Source organism: Hyperolius riggenbachi, chromosome 3 (genome assembly GCF_040937935.1).
Source record: "Hyperolius riggenbachi isolate aHypRig1 chromosome 3, aHypRig1.pri, whole genome shotgun sequence".
Taxonomy (NCBI): Eukaryota; Metazoa; Chordata; class Amphibia; order Anura; family Hyperoliidae; genus Hyperolius; species Hyperolius riggenbachi.
This window is the reverse complement of record NC_090648.1, coordinates 24731505-24751104: the sequence shown is the minus strand read 5'-3', so window position 1 is coordinate 24751104 and position 19600 is coordinate 24731505.

The following is a 19600-nucleotide window of genomic DNA, read 5'->3' as shown; positions in this document are numbered from 1 at the left end:
CTCCCTGAACCTTCCCTTTAAAGGACTTACGAGGCCTGATTTGTAAAAAATAAATAAAAAAAGTTAGATACCTGTGTGTGTTTGCAAGGCACGGAGGACGCTGTCCGCGCCCTCCGTGCCGTTCCGCCGGGTCCCCGCTGCTTAATATCCCCCCGAACGTCCCCGACCGCACGGCCTGGGTCGGGCTCTCCAGCCTTCACAAAGATGGCCGCCGGAGCTGGCCGCGGCTGCACCGTCCGCATAGCCGTGAGTGCGGCTGCGCAGCTCTAAGGCCAACCCCCCGATCCACGTAACAGTAGCGTGGTTCGGGGAGTTGGCCTTAGAGCTGCGCAGCCGCACTCGCGGCTATGCGGACTGCGCAGCCGCGGCCAGCTCCGGGGGCCATCTTTGTGAAGGCTGGAGAGCCCGACCCGGGCCGTGCGGTCGGGGGACGTTCGGGGGGATATTAAGCAGCGGGGACCTGGCGGAACGGCATGGAGGGCGCGGACGGCGTCCTCCGTGCCTTGCAAACACACACAGGTATCTAACTTTTTGTATTTATTTTTTACAAATCAGGCCTCGTAAGTCCTTTAAAGGACAACCGAGAGAACATGTGACATAATGAGATAGACATGTGTGTGTACAGTGCCAAGCAAACCAATAACTAGGCTGTGTTCCTTTTTCTGTTTTTCTGCCTGAAAATGTTAAACATCAGGTATGCAAGTGACAGTTTCTGTCCCGGTCTGGACTGGGTAGGACTATAGCATAACCCACACTGATAAGGAATTACAGCCATAAAACACTTTCCTATCAGTAACTGGCTTCTGAGGGCAGAAAAGAGATAAAAAGGGTCAATAGTTCATAAACGTAGCTCTGGCATATGTCAATGCATGTGTAATAGAGCATAGACAATGAAACAGTAAAAACATAAAAAATTTGATTTAAATATAAAATAAAATTGTGCGATATCTAAAAAAAGACATTTTAAGGAGAAAGAGGATAGATACAATTGTTTATCTCATCAGTTAAAAGTCCCCAGCAGAAAAAAACCATGGTCTCTTATCAGAGGCCGCGGTTTATCTGAAAAAAAAGTTTTCCATCCTCCATATGCTTCCAGAAAGCGAAAAGGACATTAAAAAAAAAACTCAATGTGGCCATCTTGTGGCCAAATAGTAAAACTGCATCTACGTGCATTTTTGAAGACAATTGTGATGATTTGCTCAGCTGCCTGTGCAGGCAGCCAGCCTTTTGACCATTGTGTAGGTTTGCATGCTGCAGGACTCTGGAAAGAAGAGCTTCTGTCAGTTTTGCAGCTTGTGCTTGCAGAGGAATTTGCATACGTTGTCATGCAAATTGCCTGGCCACATTCATTGGAGGCGTGTACTATAAGTACTATGTCTTTCCCACAATGCTTCGCTGTTCATAAGGATTTCGTCCTGTGTAACACTCCTGCCGGGAGTGTCAGCCATGCTCTTTGTTTGAAGTTCAGCTTAGAGTAATTCCTGAATCTGCGCTAGGCAGGTTTTCCCTAGTGCAGTTAGGATTGTATTATCTGTTTGTATGTTCTGTTGCCATTGTCCTGTCCCAACGGTGGTCGAGAGGAAATGGTTCTGATCTCTGTTCTTGGAGTATAGCTGGTGCAGCGGTTGCTACCAACTATCTCTTCTGTTCTGTCTCCTGGGATCGCGCTAGCTACTTTTTGCTAGCGCTGGGGATCCTTCTGTTCTGCAACTCTGTCTCCTGGGATCGCACTAGCCACTTTTCGCTAGCGCTGCGGATCCTTCTGTTCTGTCTCCTGGGATCGCGCTAGCCACTTTTCGCTAGCGCTGGGGATCCTATCTCTCGCTTGTCCCTGTTTTCGTGTGTCTGTCTTGTCTGCTACGCTTGCTGGAGGCTCGGTGAGGTAACCGTTAAGCAAGCGTACGCGTCCTTTGTTTCATGTTTGTCTGTCAATGGTTAGTTAGGCGTGCTTGTCTCTATTGTGCTTATCACGTGGAGACCGCGCATAACCGCGTGCACTGTTGCGAATGAGTGCGGTGTCCGCAGTTAGCTAGCGTTGTTATTTTCCTTGTTATTCTCATTGTATTATTTGCTGTGCCATTGCTAACCTCGTATTCTGTTCTGATCTGCCTTGTGTCACGTCTGGCGATCGCACCTCTCGCGATCGCGTTCCTATTTCATATCTGCTGTTGTGTGTGCGCGGTCGCGGGGTGGCGACTAGATTGGCGCACACACATACAATCTGTCCCTTTGCTCGTTCTCATTCGCAATCGCCTCTCTTGCGATTGCGTTCTGCGCTTCGTACAAATTCCTGTCTGGCATTTGTGGAGGTACAGAGGATTGGTTCCTCTGCACTCCCCAGCGTCATCTGCCAACAGGAATTTTCCCACTATGGGTGCGTAGCACCTTTTGCTGGGTGCCTGCAAATATACGCTTGTGGAGGATTTCCGCCGTATCAGCGCACGCGTTGTGCGCTGATCACGGAGAAAGTTCCACAATCGTTACAGTATGAACAACCCAACCCAAAGCCCCAGTGTAGACGGAAATTCCGATTTGTACGATTTTGTCGAGTTTGGGTCCTGTGTCTTTAAGAGATTTAAAAGGCTTAATTCAGAGACCAAGGCAGAATTTCTTTCTGAATGTGTGAGGTTTTGCCTGAATCCCACCTTTCAGATTTCTGATCCGTCCACGTCGGCTCTTCTGTTTGCCTATGTGCTCTTAAAAGACGATTTGTTCACCTGGGCATATAATCTGTTAAAAATCAATTCTTGGAATGGTAATCTGTATCAGTTGCTTGCAGAGATATTCTCTCACTGGTTTAAACTGCCTGGCTTACCACCTGCTCTGATTGAGTGTGTAGCTGCTGATAAGTCAGCTGATCTTTCCCTTCCATGCAAAACCTTTCAGTATGACAATCAGTTCAATGTGTCTGTTGCCACTTCAGGTTTTAAACAGCAGACATGCAAAGTGGCTAAAAAGAGAAAAACTAAAAAACGCAAGCATCGGAATAAAACACTCCCTATTGATGTTTGTAATGATGTTGTTTCGTCTCCGGCTTTTTTGCCCCAATCCAAAGCTTATGTGGATCCTGCTATAGGTAGGATCGCACACTACATTAAAGCAGTTAGAAAATCTGTTCTTGTTCCTGAACTCCAACCCTATGGAGATTATGTGGATACTGGCCTGTTTGAACCCCCATTTGCGTCCTGGGATGTTGGGGCCTTGCTGGAGGAATTCGATTTGGATTGAAAAGCCTATTGCGATGTTTACATCTCAAAAAGCGCAGATGTCTTGAATGCTTGTCTTGACTCTATGTACCTTCTGATTGATTCCGATGAATGTGACAAGGGTGATGTGGATCTGGTGATCTATGTATGGCAAACGATTTTGGATGAGTTGCACACACACCAACCAATTGATTCCAATAAAGAGACATCGTTGTCGGATGATTGTTCCTGCCTTTCTGGGGTAAAGCATGTGAGTCTTGACTTTGTGCAATCTGAAATGAATGATTGTGCCACTGTGGTTGATTCCTGTGCGAATTCTGAAGGATTCGCTCCTGACAGTGTGCAGTTTGAATCTGTGCGATCTGATGCCTGTTTCTCGGATGTTCCTACAGATTGTGATCGGCATGAGTCTGCCGGTTTCCTCAAGGATGTGTGGGATCCTTTGTCATTTAGAAACAGATCTTTGAGATCTTCCGTCTGTGACCCTGCTATGGGGAAAATTTCTCGACTATGCAGCGTCAAAAGTAAAATTATTATGCCTAATAAAGTTTATCCTGTTGATGTCGCCATTTCTTCTGCAAATGAGTCTCTGTCTCACCCTGTTCACACCTGTAAGGGCCCGTCGCCTGGGGACAGTTGCTCCAGCGTTTCGGTCCTAGATGCCTTGCAGGGTGCTCCGCAGATCGCGGAGGTTTGCGCTATAGAAGCGTCAGTTTCACAACCTAAAGTGAATTTTGATTCGCAGGTTTTGCGTTCTGATTCCTCGGATTCGACATTGTTAGCCGAATCTAAGAGTGAAACAGCACTTCGGTTTTGCGAATCTGATGCTGAACCCTCTTTGCCTTATTCAGAGATGCTTTCTCTGAACCTGCCCTGTACCATGAATAAAAACATGTTTTCCTTTCACACTGACGTTTGTGAGCCCCTTTCTTGCTCTGAGGGAAGTTCTGACTCTCCACCCTGTACTCTGGATGAGTCAATATTGCCTTGTACAATATCTCCTGCCCTGCCCCTAGAGTCTCGTCTCGGTATTGCTGCTATTTTTACCTGTTTTTCTGCAGTTTTGGAGTTACAAGTTAGTGTGACTGCCACACAGAATTCTGGGTACAGTGAGAATGAAGTTAGGGAGTCAGTGTGTGTTCCAGTAAATATACCTGTACATTCCCCTTATGATGATGAGATCCAGTCTCAGGTTATGGTGGAACCATTCCTGGGACATCTGCCCTGTCCACAAAATAAAGTTCCAGTTTTGCCCTGTAACATGGATAGTTCAGAATCCTTCCTAGAAAACTTGAAAAATGATGTTCCTGAGGTCTTGTTTGATGTTCTGGAGGTCCCCGAGTTCCTCCCAAAGGGTGCAGAACTTGTAGGAGATATCTCCTGTCCCCCAAGTCCTTCTGAGGTGTTGCCCTCTTCCGTAGGCATTGCTGCCTTGCTGGCTACCTTTTCAGCTCTGGTGGAGCTTCAGTCATGTGTAGTCAATGATGATATTGCAGTCACAGAAATTTCCGAATTTGAGTCCGAGTCTTCTTTTGAAAGTCCAGTGCTTGAGACCAATGCTCGTGATGATTCTCTGCCCGGTCCTGGTTTTGGTTTCCTCGTGCTGGACTCTGAGGTTGGCAGTTCCCCGACATGTCCTGAGGTTTCTCCTGTGCTGGTGTACCCCAGTGTGCTCTGTGACCCAGAAAGCCCAAGTGTGCCTCGGTTACCAGCATACTCAGATGCTTCCTCGGTGGAGACATGTTCTGATTTAGCCTGCCTGCTTGCATGCCCAGAAGTGGTCCCTGAAAGTCTTGATCTTGATGGATGTCCTCGTAATTCTGAATCCGGAATTGTCATTGGTTCCATGGGGGTTCTTGGTAATTCTCCATGTGAGCCTGGTGATTGTTCTGCCCTCTTGGGATCTCTGTGGAGCTTCAAAAGGTTCTGGGAGATTCCGGGAGAAATTTTGCTTGGTCCCCTGGATAAGATCAATGGTGGCTTTTGTGTTGTAAGGGACACTTCGAACAGGTATTGTGGCAGGTTTGGTATTTTCGGACGCTCCTTGGAAGGTGGTGGGTATTGTCTGGAGGGTGTCGATGGCTTCTTCTCTGGCGTTCACAGTCCTGATGGGTGTTATACTGAGACTGGTAGTACTGATGGGCATGTTTCGGTGGCTTCTGTTTCCGATGAGGTCGGTTTCGGGTGGACTGACTCTGGAATTGGACCTTGTCGGGCTGCCCCGACCTTCATGAGTCTTCAGTTTGAGTCTGTTGCTAATAGCAGTTTTGAGGGTCGTCTGGAATTCGACCCTGGAGGGGGGGGGGGTGTACTGTGATGATTTGCTCAGCTGCCTGTGCAGGCAGCCAGCCTTTTGACCATTGTGTAGGTTTGCATGCTGCAGGACTCTGGAAAGAAGAGCTTCTGTCAGTTTTGCAGCTTGTGCTTGCAGAGGAATTTGCATACGTTGTCATGCAAATTGCCTGGCCACATTCATTGGAGGCGTGTACTATAAGTACTATGTCTTTCCCACAATGCTTCGCTGTTCATAAGGATTTCGTCCTGTGTAACACTCCTGCCGGGAGTGTCAGCCATGCTCTTTGTTTGAAGTTCAGCTTAGAGTAATTCCTGAATCTGCGCTAGGCAGGTTTTCCCTAGTGCAGTTAGGATTGTATTATCTGTTTGTATGTTCTGTTGCCATTGTCCTGTCCCAACGGTGGTCGAGAGGAAATGGTTCTGATCTCTGTTCTTGGAGTATAGCTGGTGCAGCGGTTGCTACCAACTATCTCTTCTGTTCTGTCTCCTGGGATCGCGCTAGCTACTTTTTGCTAGCGCTGGGGATCCTTCTGTTCTGCAACTCTGTCTCCTGGGATCGCACTAGCCACTTTTCGCTAGCGCTGCGGATCCTTCTGTTCTGTCTCCTGGGATCGCGCTAGCCACTTTTCGCTAGCGCTGGGGATCCTATCTCTCGCTTGTCCCTGTTTTCGTGTGTCTGTCTTGTCTGCTACGCTTGCTGGAGGCTCGGTGAGGTAACCGTTAAGCAAGCGTACGCGTCCTTTGTTTCATGTTTGTCTGTCAATGGTTAGTTAGGCGTGCTTGTCTCTATTGTGCTTATCACGTGGAGACCGCGCATAACCGCGTGCACTGTTGCGAATGAGTGCGGTGTCCGCAGTTAGCTAGCGTTGTTATTTTCCTTGTTATTCTCATTGTATTATTTGCTGTGCCATTGCTAACCTCGTATTCTGTTCTGATCTGCCTTGTGTCACGTCTGGCGATCGCACCTCTCGCGATCGCGTTCCTATTTCATATCTGCTGTTGTGTGTGCGCGGTCGCGGGGTGGCGACTAGATTGGCGCACACACATACAATCTGTCCCTTTGCTCGTTCTCATTCGCAATCGCCTCTCTTGCGATTGCGTTCTGCGCTTCGTACAAATTCCTGTCTGGCATTTGTGGAGGTACAGAGGATTGGTTCCTCTGCACTCCCCAGCGCCATCTGCCGACAGGAATTTTCCCTCTATGGGTGCGTAGCACCTTTTGCTGGGTGCCTGCAAATATACGCTTGTGGAGGATTTCCGCCGTATCAGCGCACGCGTTGTGCGCTGATCACGGAGAAAGTTCCACAATCATTACAACAATTTACACACATTTTAACATTTAAAATTAACTGTTTGTTTCCCACACCAAAAAATTACCCAAATAAATGTTGTAATGGGAAAAAAAATTACAATAAAAAAAACATAAATAGTTACCTAAGGGTCTGAACTTTTTAAATATGCATGTGAAGGGGGTATACTACAAACATTTTATAAATTATAAGCTTGTAAATAGTAATGGATTCAAAACGGAAAAAATGCACCTCTATTTCCAAATAAAATATTGGTGCCATACATTGTAATAAGGACAAACTGTAAATGGTGTCATAACTGAGATAAATGGGAAAATAAAATACATAGGTTTTAATTATGGTAGCGTGGAGCTTCACGTCCGGGCGGCAGAAATAGTTAAGCTATATCAATATCAGCTGTCACCAGACCTCCCAACTTTTTGAGATGAGAAAGAGGGACACTTAAGCCACGCCCCTGCCACACCCCTGCCACACCCCTAATCACGCCCTCCGTCACACCACTAGTCACACATACCATAAAGATTTCATAAGAAAAATGTGTTGTTTTATAATTAAAACCACACTGGTCCTTTCCATCCTGGTTCATCCTGGTTCATTTTCCTTCATATTAACATTTTTAAATAAGTAACATATCAATTTAAAGGATGGGAATAAAGCTTAGAGTCAATCAAACACATTTTCAGTAGAGAAATATATATATTTGCATAGAAAGAGGGACAATGGCCTCAATTCACTAAGCTTATCTCCTGTCTTTTTAATAAAGTTTCTAGAGTGGTCACCATGGTGATGAGGCATGTAGTATTCAGGAAACATTTTACCTCAGGCAAACCTAAAGTTAACTCTTCTGTCTTAAAATAACTCCACAGTTAAAGACAGGCTGTTTATTAACTGTGTGTGAAAATAACTACAGAGGAGGTAACTTAACTACAGAGGAGGTAAATTAACTACAGTGAAGGTCACTTAAAGTGGAATATAACCCTGCATTTCAACTTTGCTCTAAAACATTAGTTACAGTATATTATATGCAACCAGCATTTTTTTTTTTACTAGACCAGCATTGGAAGGGTTACACACAGCTTTAAAGTTCCTGGAGATTTCTGCAGACGCATCCGAAGCTGACAAAGATACATTTTGTTTACATAAATGTATCTAAGTGTTGAATGTGACTCATCTCTGTGACTGAGAAAGAGCTGGAGGACAGCCAAAGAGTGTGTAACATTTCTCAATAGATACATATAACTAAATAGAATGTAACAATTTGAACTTCTGCATATCTCTCCCGGAACCTTAAACCTCTGTGTTTAACCCTTCCAATGCTGGTCTAGTAAAAAAAATGCTTTTTGCATATAATATGCTGTAAATAATGTTTTAGAGCAAAGTTGAAATGCAGGGTTATATTCTGCTTTAACTACAGAGGAGGTAACTTAAAGAATGAAGAGATAAGATAACTCTCTCACTGTGCGGAGGTAAGTTTTCTCTTGCCGTATTATCTCCAGCATAATCTTAGTGAATTGAGGCCAAAGTCCTGAAAGAGGGACAAATGAGGAGGAAAGAGGGACAGAGGAACAGGGCTCCCAAAGAGGGACTGTCCCTCCAAAAGATGGACAGTTGGGAACTATGCTGTCACTAAATGATCAAATAATATTATACATTGGAGTCAGACCATATACATATGTCTATACTATGACTTGTGGACTCTGTGGCCACACCTTCTTTTTAATTGTTTTTAACATTATTTATTTATTATTATGTATTTATTGTATTTATAAAGTGCCAACATATTACGCAGCGCTGAACATTAATTTAGCTTACAGACAATATTTAGGGGTGACATACAGCAAAATGACAATACATGAATACAAGAAAACCAGATCACACAGCACAGTATGAGTACCAGGTAATGTTTAGTCAGTCACTGGATGGAGCATGGAGATTAGGCAGCACAGTATGAGTACAAGGTAATGCTTAGGCACTGGAAGGGAGCATGGGGATCACACAGCACAGTATGAGTACAAGGTAATGCTTAGTCACTGGAGGGGAGCATGGAGATTAGGCAAGTTGTGTTCACTCAGATGCATAGCATGGGTGCACAGTAATGGAGGTGCATGATCAGGTAGGACACAAAAGGAGGAGGACCCTGCCCAAAGGCTTACAATCTAGAGGGAGAGGTAAGGACACGAACGGTAGGGGACCAGAGTTCAGCTGTGGGTTTAGAGCGCTTGTGAGGGGAAGTAGGCCAGAGTGAAAAGGTGAGTTTTGAGGGCCTTCTTGAAGATGTTGAAGGAGGGGGCTGCCCTAATGGGTGGAGGTAGGGAGTTCCATAGTGTTGGAGCAGCTCTTGAGAAGTCCTGGAGGCTTGCATGGGACTGGGTGATGTGGGGGGCGGTTAGGCGAAGTTCATTGGAAGAGCGGAGTGAGCGGCTAGGTGTGTATCTCTGAGTAAGATCGGAAATGTAGGTTGGACAGGTTTTGGGGACAGATCTGTAGGCCAGACAGTATCTTGAATCTGATTCTGGACTGGATAGGAAGTCAGTGGAGGGATTCAAGGAGGGGATCCGCCATGGTGGAGCGATGGGAGCAGTGGATAACAGTGGTGCTCAGCAGAGCTCGAATATTCGAGTAGCTCGAATATTCGAGCTCTTTTTCAGCTATTCGAGCTCGGTATTCGAGCTCCGAATAGCTGGAGCTATTCGAATGGGCTATCCGAGTACACTCGAATAGCCCATTCACTATTCGAGCTATTCGAGCAACTCGGCGCTATTCGAGCTCGGTACCGAGCTCGAATAGCGTCATAGCCCAGATTGATGTCCTTAGAGCCAATCAGAGGGCTCCCAGGCCCTCTGACGGCAGCCAATCACAGAGGGGGACCCTGGCCAGCCCCTACCCTATAAATAGCGGCCGCCATGTTACGTTTCTCCATGCTTGCCTGAGACTTGTACAGAGAGAGAGTTGCTCCTTTGTGCTTTGGCTTAGCAAGTGCTCTATTGTGATCATTTACCTAGCGTTTTTGCTCACCTACACCTGCCATATACACCTATATTGTTGTTAGTTAGATAGACATTGTATTTTAGTTAGTAGCTTGTGTGTTACATTAGAGACAGGCAGCTGCTGCAAGCTTACAGGTTTAGGCCTCAGGGGGGCCTTGCCTCTGTGGGCAGCTGTCCTCTGTTTATTTCTCTCATCTATACCAGTATTTCTGCTGTCCTTTACTAATAGTATTGTAGTTATACTGTACTAGGAGTAGGACACTCACTGACTGTCACTGTTTATAGGCTACTAGCTAGCTCCTGCGTGTGTGCACTCACTCACTGTCTGTGTGTACACACACTCTATTTCCTTCTGATTACTGATAGATTATTGTTAGTTAGTTGTACTTACTGTTACTACTTACTCTTACTGTACTAGGAGTCTAGGACACTCAGTCAGACAGTCACTGTGTTCATAGGCTACTAGCTCCTGCGTGCGGTCACTCACTGTCTGAGTGTACACACACCACCCACACTCCATTTCCTTCTGATCGCTGATTGATTATTGTAATTAGTTAGTTCTACTTACTGTTACTACTTACTCTTACTGTACTAGGAGTCTAGGACACTCAGTCACTGTGTTCATAGGCTACTAGCTCCTGCGTGCGGTCACTCACTGTCTGAGTGTACACACACCACCCACACTCCATTTCCTTCTGATCGCTGATTGATTATTGTAATTAGTTAGTTCTACTTACTGTTACTACTTACTCTTACTGTACTAGGAGTCTAGGACACTCAGTCACTGTGTTCATAGGCTACTAGCTCCTGCGTGCGGTCACTCACTGTCTGAGTGTACACACACCACCCACACTCCATTTCCTTCTGATCGCTGATTGATTATTGTAATTAGTTAGTTCTACTTACTGTTACTACTTACTCTTACTGTACTAGGAGTCTAGGACACTCAGTCACTGTGTTCATAGGCTACTAGCTCCTGCGTGCGGTCACTCACTGTCTGAGTGTACACACACCACCCACACTCCATTTCCTTCTGATCGCTGATTGATTATTGTAATTAGTTAGTTCTACTTACTGTTACTACTTACTCTTACTGTACTAGGAGTCTAGGACACTCAGTCACTGTGTTCATAGGCTACTAGCTCCTGCGTGCGGTCACTCACTGTCTGAGTGGACACACACCACCCACACTCCATTTCCTTCTGATCGCTGATTGATTATTGTAATTAGTTAGTTCTACTTACTGTTACTACTTACTCTTACTGTACTAGGAGTCTAGGACACTCAGTCACTGTGTTCATAGGCTACTAGCTCCTGCGTGCGTGCACTCACTGTCTGAGTGTACACACACCACCCACACTCCATTTCCTTCTGATCGCTGATTGATTATTGTAATTAGTTAGTTCTACTTACTGTTACTACTTACTCTTACTGTACTAGGAGTCTAGGACACTCAGTCACTGTGTTCATAGGCTACTAGCTCCTGCGTGCGGTCACTCACTGTCTGAGTGTACACACACCACCCACACTCCATTTCCTTCTGATCGCTGATTGATTATTGTAATTAGTTAGTTCTACTTACTGTTACTACTTACTCTTACTGTACTAGGAGTCTAGGACACTCAGTCACTGTGTTCATAGGCTACTAGCTCCTGCGTGCGGTCACTCACTGTCTGAGTGTACACACACCACCCACACTCCATTTCCTTCTGATCGCTGATTGATTATTGTAATTAGTTAGTTCTACTTACTGTTACTACTTACTCTTACTGTACTAGGAGTCTAGGACACTCAGTCACTGTGTTCATAGGCTACTAGCTCCTGCGTGCGGTCACTCACTGTCTGAGTGTACACACACCACCCACACTCCATTTCCTTCTGATCGCTGATTGATTATTGTAATTAGTTAGTTCTACTTACTGTTACTACTTACTCTTACTGTACTAGGAGTCTAGGACACTCAGTCACTGTGTTCATAGGCTACTAGCTCCTGCGTGCGTGCACTCACTGTCTGAGTGTACACACACCACCCACACTCCATTTCCTTCTGATCGCTGATTGATTATTGTAATTAGTTAGTTCTACTTACTGTTACTACTTACTCTTACTGTACTAGGAGTCTAGGACACTCAGTCACTGTGTTCATAGGCTACTAGCTCCTGCGTGCGGTCACTCACTGTCTGAGTGTACACACACCACCCACACTCCATTTCCTTCTGATCGCTGATTGATTATTGTAATTAGTTAGTTCTACTTACTGTTACTACTTACTCTTACTGTACTAGGAGTCTAGGACACTCAGTCACTGTGTTCATAGGCTACTAGCTCCTGCGTGCGGTCACTCACTGTCTGAGTGTACACACACCACCCACACTCCATTTCCTTCTGATCGCTGATTGATTATTGTAATTAGTTAGTTCTACTTACTGTTACTACTTACTCTTACTGTACTAGGAGTCTAGGACACTCAGTCACTGTGTTCATAGGCTACTAGCTCCTGCGTGCGTGCACTCACTGTCTGAGTGTACACACACTAAATTTACTTGTGATTACTACTGATTATTGTAACTGCTAGTTGTACTTCCTGACTGTTACTACTTACTTACTGTACTAGGGGACACTCACTCAGTCACCTCACCAACCAACCCACTCCATTAAAGTACCCCACTTTTCACCCGCCCTTTTACAAAACTTTTGTCTATACGCCCAAAACATTTAAGATGTCTGGAAGTGGCAGCCAGCGCGGTTTGGGCAAGGGGAAGGGCAGCAAGGGAATCAGGAGGAGAGGGAGCAGCATTGTGGCAAGCCGCGGCCGCGGGCGCGCCACCATGCACAGTTCCGCAGCAGCAGCAGCAGCGTCAGTGGCTAACATTCCTCCCATAGCCACTGGCCGTGGACGCCTTGGGCGCCGCCCAGCAGGAGCATCTGCAACTCACGCTGCAGAGACACAGCAGCAGCAGCGTGTAGCACCTGCTCCGATTTTCCTCCAGCCGGGTCGGAAACGTCCCATTGAGGAAAAGGATGCAGACACTGTGGTGCAACTCATGACGGAGGATGAGCAGCCCGCCATCAGCTCTGCATCCGAGGCCTCCACCCTCACCACCACCACCACCACCACCCCTGTTCGCAGCAGCCGCCCAGCAGGGTCTGGGGAGGAGGCCAGTTCACCGTCAGTCGCCGACCTCTCATTCAGCACTCTTTTGACCCCAGGCATGATGAGTCAATTGTCTGCTGTTGTTGGCGATTTTGAGGAGGAGATGCTGATGGGCACTTTGGGGGATGAGGGATTGGACAGCAAGACTGTGGCGACAGTCAAGCAGCCCATCCATGCATCAGGAGAGGAGTTTGGGGGGTCATCATCCCAGCAGGACATGTTTGAGGAGGGGGAGGATGATGTTGATGACCCGGTGACAGACAGAGACTGGGTGCCACCACCTCCAGGGGATGTCGTCCTCAGCAGCTCGGAGGAGGAGGAGGATGCGCTTGTGGGCCTTGCAAGGAGGCGCATCATTGCAAGCATTGGCAGCGACCCACAGCCTGCTGGTGTCTCAGGCTCAGCAGCAGCAGCAGCAGCATCAGCCAGTACCACCACCAGCCGCACCCAAGCCCCCCCCCCAACCACCACAGGGAGACAGGCAGCAGCGCTTCCATGCCGTAGGGGGATGTTTCTGTCACCAATCTGGCGCTTTTTCACCATGCCCACTGTGTACAGCAAGTACGCCACTTGCAACCACTGTCAGCGGAAGTTGAGCAGAGGTGCAGACCCCTTAAAGTTCAGCACCAGCTCGCTGATCAACCACCTTGCGGCTAAACATTTCCACCAGCATGAGGAGTTCCAGAGGCTGAAGGCATCTGGTGCTGGCAGTGGCACCACACCCATCACTGCACAGCCTTCAGCAGCAGCAACAGCAGCCACCCGCCCTCCTGCTCCTCCAGCAGCACCAGCAGGAGTGCGGAAACGCACTGCTCCTCCCTCCTCTGCAACTCCTGCCGCCGACACTGAGGCCTGTTCTGGCAGCCAGTCCTCAGTGGCCTCCTCCGCTGTGTCTGGTGATTCCCGTGTCAGCAAAAGGCCACGCCAGAGCCTTTTGAGCGAGTCCTTCCAGGGGGTGGTTAGGGCTCTGCCTCCCAGCAGCCGTCGCGTGCGGCAGCTGAACGGCTTGCTGGCACGGGCCATGTGCTCCCAACTCCTGCCGTACACGCTCGTGCAGGAGGGGAGCGACATGCGGGCGCTGCTTGCTTGTGCAGCCCCAGACTGGCAGCTCCCCAGCAGACACTTTTTCTCCCGCAAGGCCATTCCAGCACTGCACCGCTTTGTGATGGCCAATGTGGAGCGAGGGCTGGAGCACGCGGTTGGTGAAAGGGTCCACGTCACCATGGACTCCTGGAGCAGCCGCTTCGGGACAGGCCGCTACCTGTCCTTCACTGTCCACTGGGTCAGCTTGGTGGAAGGGGGTGAGGATGGGAGAGCAGCAGCGGGCACAGCAGCAGCAGCAGCAGCAACACAGTGGGTGGTGCCACCCCGCAGGGTCAGGGGAACTGCAGCGGGTTCCTCCGATCCTCTGCCATCCTCCGCCACACCTGGCCAAACCCCCCGCCTCAGCAGCAGCGTGAAGGCCCGCCACTGCCAAGCGCTGCTGCACTTGGTCAGCCTTGGCAAGACCAAGCTGACGGCAGCCCACGTGTTGGCCAAACTCCAGGAGCAGGAGAGGATTTGGCTGACCCCCAGAGGCCTCAGAGTCGGAGAGGTGGTGTCCGACAATGGGGCCAATCTGGTTGCTGCCATAGACAGGGGAAACCTGACCCACATCCCCTGTCTTGCCCACGTGCTGAACCTGGTGGTGCAGAAGTTCCTGCGCACCTACCAGGGGATGGGCGAACTGCTGGAAACGGCAAGGAATGTTGTGCGTCACTTCCGGCGCTCGGCTGCAGCCTGTGCGAGCCTGGAAGACGTGCAAAAGGAGCTGGATCTGCCACGCCATCGGCTGATCATTGACGTTCCGACTCGCTGGAACTCCACCCTGGCGATGTTGGAGCGTATGGTTGAACAGAGGCACGCTGTCAACCAGTACCTTGCCCTGGCCACTGTTTCCGCAGCTCGGAGAAGGGACAAGACCAGCAACATCCCGTCCATCGTCCTCGATGATGACTGGAGGCACATGCAGCAGGTGTGCTTTGTGCTGGCTCCCTTCCTGCAGGCCACAAACATGGTGAGCAGGGACCATGCTATGGTCTGCGAGTGGGTGCCCCTGGTTTCTCTGCTGAACAGGGCCCTCGATGGTTTGCTGGAACAGGGAGCGGCAGCCTTGGACCAGCAGGAGCGGCAACCAGCTGCGCAGTCCACCTCTGAGGGGGAGGAGGAGGAGGACTTGGTGGAGGTCCCTGACCTGGCTGCTGATGAGGGGGATCAGCACAGCGCAGCTGAGTTGGTGCGGGGGTGGAGAGAGGATGAGGCGGCAGAGGAGGAGGATGAGGACAGCACTGACGTCGATGTGCCAGCAGACGTGGCCCGCCTCTTCCCAATGGCAGCGCACATGCTGGCGTGCCTGCGCAGGGACCCCAGGGTGATCCAGATGAAGCAGAGGGAGGACATCTGGATCAGCATGATGTTGGACCCACGCCTCAAGGGGAAGTTGAGCCAGTTCCTGCCGCCTGCAGGAGGAGACCCAGCGCAACAAATAAGGAGCTTGCAGCAGGCCCTTGTTGAGCGCTTGGAGGAAGCCTTCCCCCAGCCTTCCACCCCCACTGTCCAGCAGCCAGCACAGAGGCAGCAGCAGGTGCCTGCATCCAGCAGCAGCAAGCGCCCCACAGACCTGCTGTCTCTCAGCCACGAGCTCTACAGGACTGTAGAGGCTCCGGCAGCAGTGACTAGAGAGGAGATGCATGCAGCAGCATCCTCCTCCGGTCACAGCCAGCGCCTGACCCGCATGGTGGCTGACTACATGGGGTCGTACAGCGGGCTTGACAGCGATGCCCCTGTTGATCCCATGGAGTATTGGGTCAAGCGCATGGAGATCTGGAGCGAGCTAGCGCAGTACGCCCTGGAAGTGCTGTCCTGCCCCCCTTCCAGCGTGCTGTCCGAGCGCTGCTTCAGTGCAGCTGGTGGCGTGGTCACCGAGAAACGCTCACGTCTGTCTCACAAGTCTGTGGACAGACTGACGTTTCTCAAGATGAACCAGGCGTGGGTGGAAGGCGAGTTCCTGGCCCCTGTTGTCGGCGAGAGGGGGACATGAACTGGCTGCCGGAACCATCGTTAATGTGCCTTACCACCCTTTACCACCTCCTGGCTCCTGCTCACTAAGCCAGCCTGGTTCACTTTGACTATTACGTCGCCTGCAGCCACACATTTTACACCTACAGTGGGCTGCTGTGTACTGCCCTTCTGCTGTCTGTCTGTGTTTCCCACTGCCAGGGTACACAGAATGACCTTCTTCTGCTGCCACTCTGCCACCAGCTATTACGTCAAACAATAGCTATATTGGTTGCAAAACCGAAACCAAACAAACCATTAAAAAAAAAAAAGGTTTAATTTTTCTGAGGTGCCCGGGTTGAAAACTGTGTTGTCCCAGTTGTGTATTGGACACAATGTGGGCTGCACGACCGCTGTCTGGGACCTCCTGTTGTGTTTATTTACGGCCCTGGTATCACCGCTAGGTACCAGGGCTATTATGTCACGCTGCCTACCTGCTGCCACACTCACACTGCTCCTCCATACCTCCTCCTGCTGCTGCTGCTGCTGTCTGTCTGTGTTTCCCACTGCCAGGGTACACAGATGATTTACCTTCTGCTGCCACTCTGCCACCAGCTATTACGTCAAACAATAGCTGCTCGCCTACTCCTCCATTCCTCCTCCTGCTGCTGCTGTCTGTCTGTGTTTCCCACTGCCAGGGTACACAGAATTACCTTCTTCTGCTGCCACTCTGCCACCAGCTATTACGTCCAAAAATAGCTTAATTGGTTGTAAAACCAAAAACCAAAAAACCATTAAAAAAAAAAAAGGTTTAATTTTTCTGAGGTGCCCGGGTTGAAAACTGTGTTGTCCCAGTTGTGTATTGGACACAATGTGGGCTGCACGACCGCTGTCTGGGACCTCCTGTTGTGTTTATTTACGGCCCTGGTATCACCGCTAGGTACCAGGGCTATTATGTCACGCTGCCTACCTGCTGCCACACTCACACTACTCCTCCATTCCTCCTGCTGCTGCTGTCTGTCTGTGTTTCCCACTGCCAGGGTACACAGAATTACCTTCTGCTGCCACACTGCCACCAGCTATTACGTCAAACAATAGCTGCTCACATAATTACTCTCCTCCATTCCTCCTCCTGCTGCTGCTGCTGTCTGTCTGTGTTTCCCACCGCCAGGGTACACAGATTTACCTTCTGCTGCCACTCTGCCACCAGCTATTACGTCAAAAAATAGCTATATATCTGTGTAATTGGTTGTAAAACCAAAACTACAAAACCATTACAAAAAAAGGTTTAATTTTTCTGAGGTGCCCGGGTTGAAAACTGTGTTGTCCCAGTTGTGTATTGGACACAATGTGGGCTGCACGACCGCTGTCTGGGACCTCCTGTTGTGTTTATTTACGGCCCTGGTATCACCGCTAGGTACCAGGGCTATTATGTCACGCTGCCTACCTGCTGCCACACTCACACTGCTCCTCCATACCTCCTCCTGCTGCTGCTGCTGCTGTCTGTCTGTGTTTCCCACTGCCAGGGTACACAGATGATTTACCTTCTGCTGCCACTCTGCCACCAGCTATTACGTCAAACAATAGCTGCTCGCCTACTCCTCCATTCCTCCTCCTGCTGCTGCTGTCTGTCTGTGTTTCCCACTGCCAGGGTACACAGAATTACCTTCTTCTGCTGCCACTCTGCCACCAGCTATTACGTCCAAAAATAGCTAAATTGGTTGTAAAACCAAAAACCAAAAAACCATTAAAAAAAAAAAAAGGTTTAATTTTTCTGAGGTGCCCGGGTTGAAAACTGTGTTGTCCCAGTTGTGTATTGGACACAATGTGGGCTGCACGACCGCTGTCTGGGACCTCCTGTTGTGTTTATTTACGGCCCTGGTATCACCGCTAGGTACCAGGGCTATTATGTCACGCTGCCTACCTGCTGCCACACTCACACTACTCCTCCATTCCTCCTGCTGCTGCTGTCTGTCTGTGTTTCCCACTGCCAGGGTACACAGAATTACCTTCTGCTGCCACACTGCCACCAGCTATTACGTCAAACAATAGCTGCTCACATAATTACTCTCCTCCATTCCTCCTCCTGCTGCTGCTGCTGTCTGTCTGTGTTTCCCACCGCCAGGGTACACAGATTTACCTTCTGCTGCCACTCTGCCACCAGCTATTACGTCAAAAAATAGCTATATATCTGTGTAATTGGTTGTAAAACCAAAACTACAAAACCATTACAAAAAAAGGTTTAATTTTTCTGAGGTGCCCGGGTTGAAAACTGTGTTGTCCCAGTTGTGTATTGGACACAATGTGGGCTGCACGACCGCTGTCTGGGACCTCCTGTTGTGTTTATTTACAGCCATGGTATCACCGCTAGGTACCAGGGCTATTATGTCACGCTGCCTGCCTCATTGACTGCATGCTGCCACACACTCATCCTCCTCCTCCTGCTGCTAAATTTACCTCCTGCTGTCTGTGTGTTTCCACTGCCAGGGAGCACATACAATGGCGCTTCCAACATGTGTGCGCCACCAGCTATTTGTTGTTACGCTCAAAAATAGCTGCATTTCTTTAAAAAAAAAAAAATGAAAAGAGAAATAAGTGACGAAGAAGACGATATAGAAGAAGATGAAGAAGAAGAAGAAGATGAAGAAGATGAAGAAGAAGATGAAGAAGATGAAGAAGAAGATGAAGAAGATGAAGAAGAAGATGAAGAAGAAGATGAAGAAGATGAAGAAGAAGATGAAGAAGAAGAAGAAGAAGAAGAAGAAGAAGAAGATGAAGAAGATGAAGATGAAGAAGATGAAGAAGAAGATGAAGAAGATGAAGATGAAGAAGAAGATGAAGAAGATGAAGATGAAGATGAAGATGAAGAAGATGAAGAAGAAGATGAAGAAGATGAAGAAGAAGATGAAGAAGAAGAAGAAGAAGAAGAAGAAGAAGAAGAAGAAGATGAAGAAGAAGATGAAGAAGATGAAGATGAAGATGAAGATGAAGAAGATGAAGATGAAGAAGATGAAGAAGAAGATGAAGAAGATGAAGAAGAAGATGAAGAAGAAGAAGAAGAAGAAGAAGAAGAAGAAGAAGAAGAAGAAGAAGATGAAGAAGATGAAGATGAAGAAGATGAAGAAGAAGATGAAGAAGATGAATATGAAGAAGATGAAGAAGATGAAGAAGAAGATGAAGAAGATGAAGATGAAGAAGATGAAGAAGATGAAGATGAAGAAGATGAAGAAGAAGATGAAGAAGATGAAGAAGAAGATGAAGAAGAAGAAGAAGAAGAAGAAGAAGATGAAGAAGATGAAGATGAAGAAGATGAAGATGAAGATGAAGAAGATGAAGAAGATGAAGAAGAAGATGAAGAAGATGAAGATGAAGAAGATGAAGAAGAAGATGAAGAAGATGAAGAAGAAGATGAAGAAGAAGAAGAAGAAGAAGAAGATGAAGAAGATGAAGATGAAGAAGATGAAGAAGAAGATGAAGAAGATGAAGATGAAGAAGATGAAGAAGATGAAGAAGAAGATGAAGAAGATGAAGATGAAGAAGATGAAGAAGATGAAGATGAAGAAGATGAAGATGAAGAAGATGAAGAAGAAGAAGAAGAAGATGAAGAAGAAG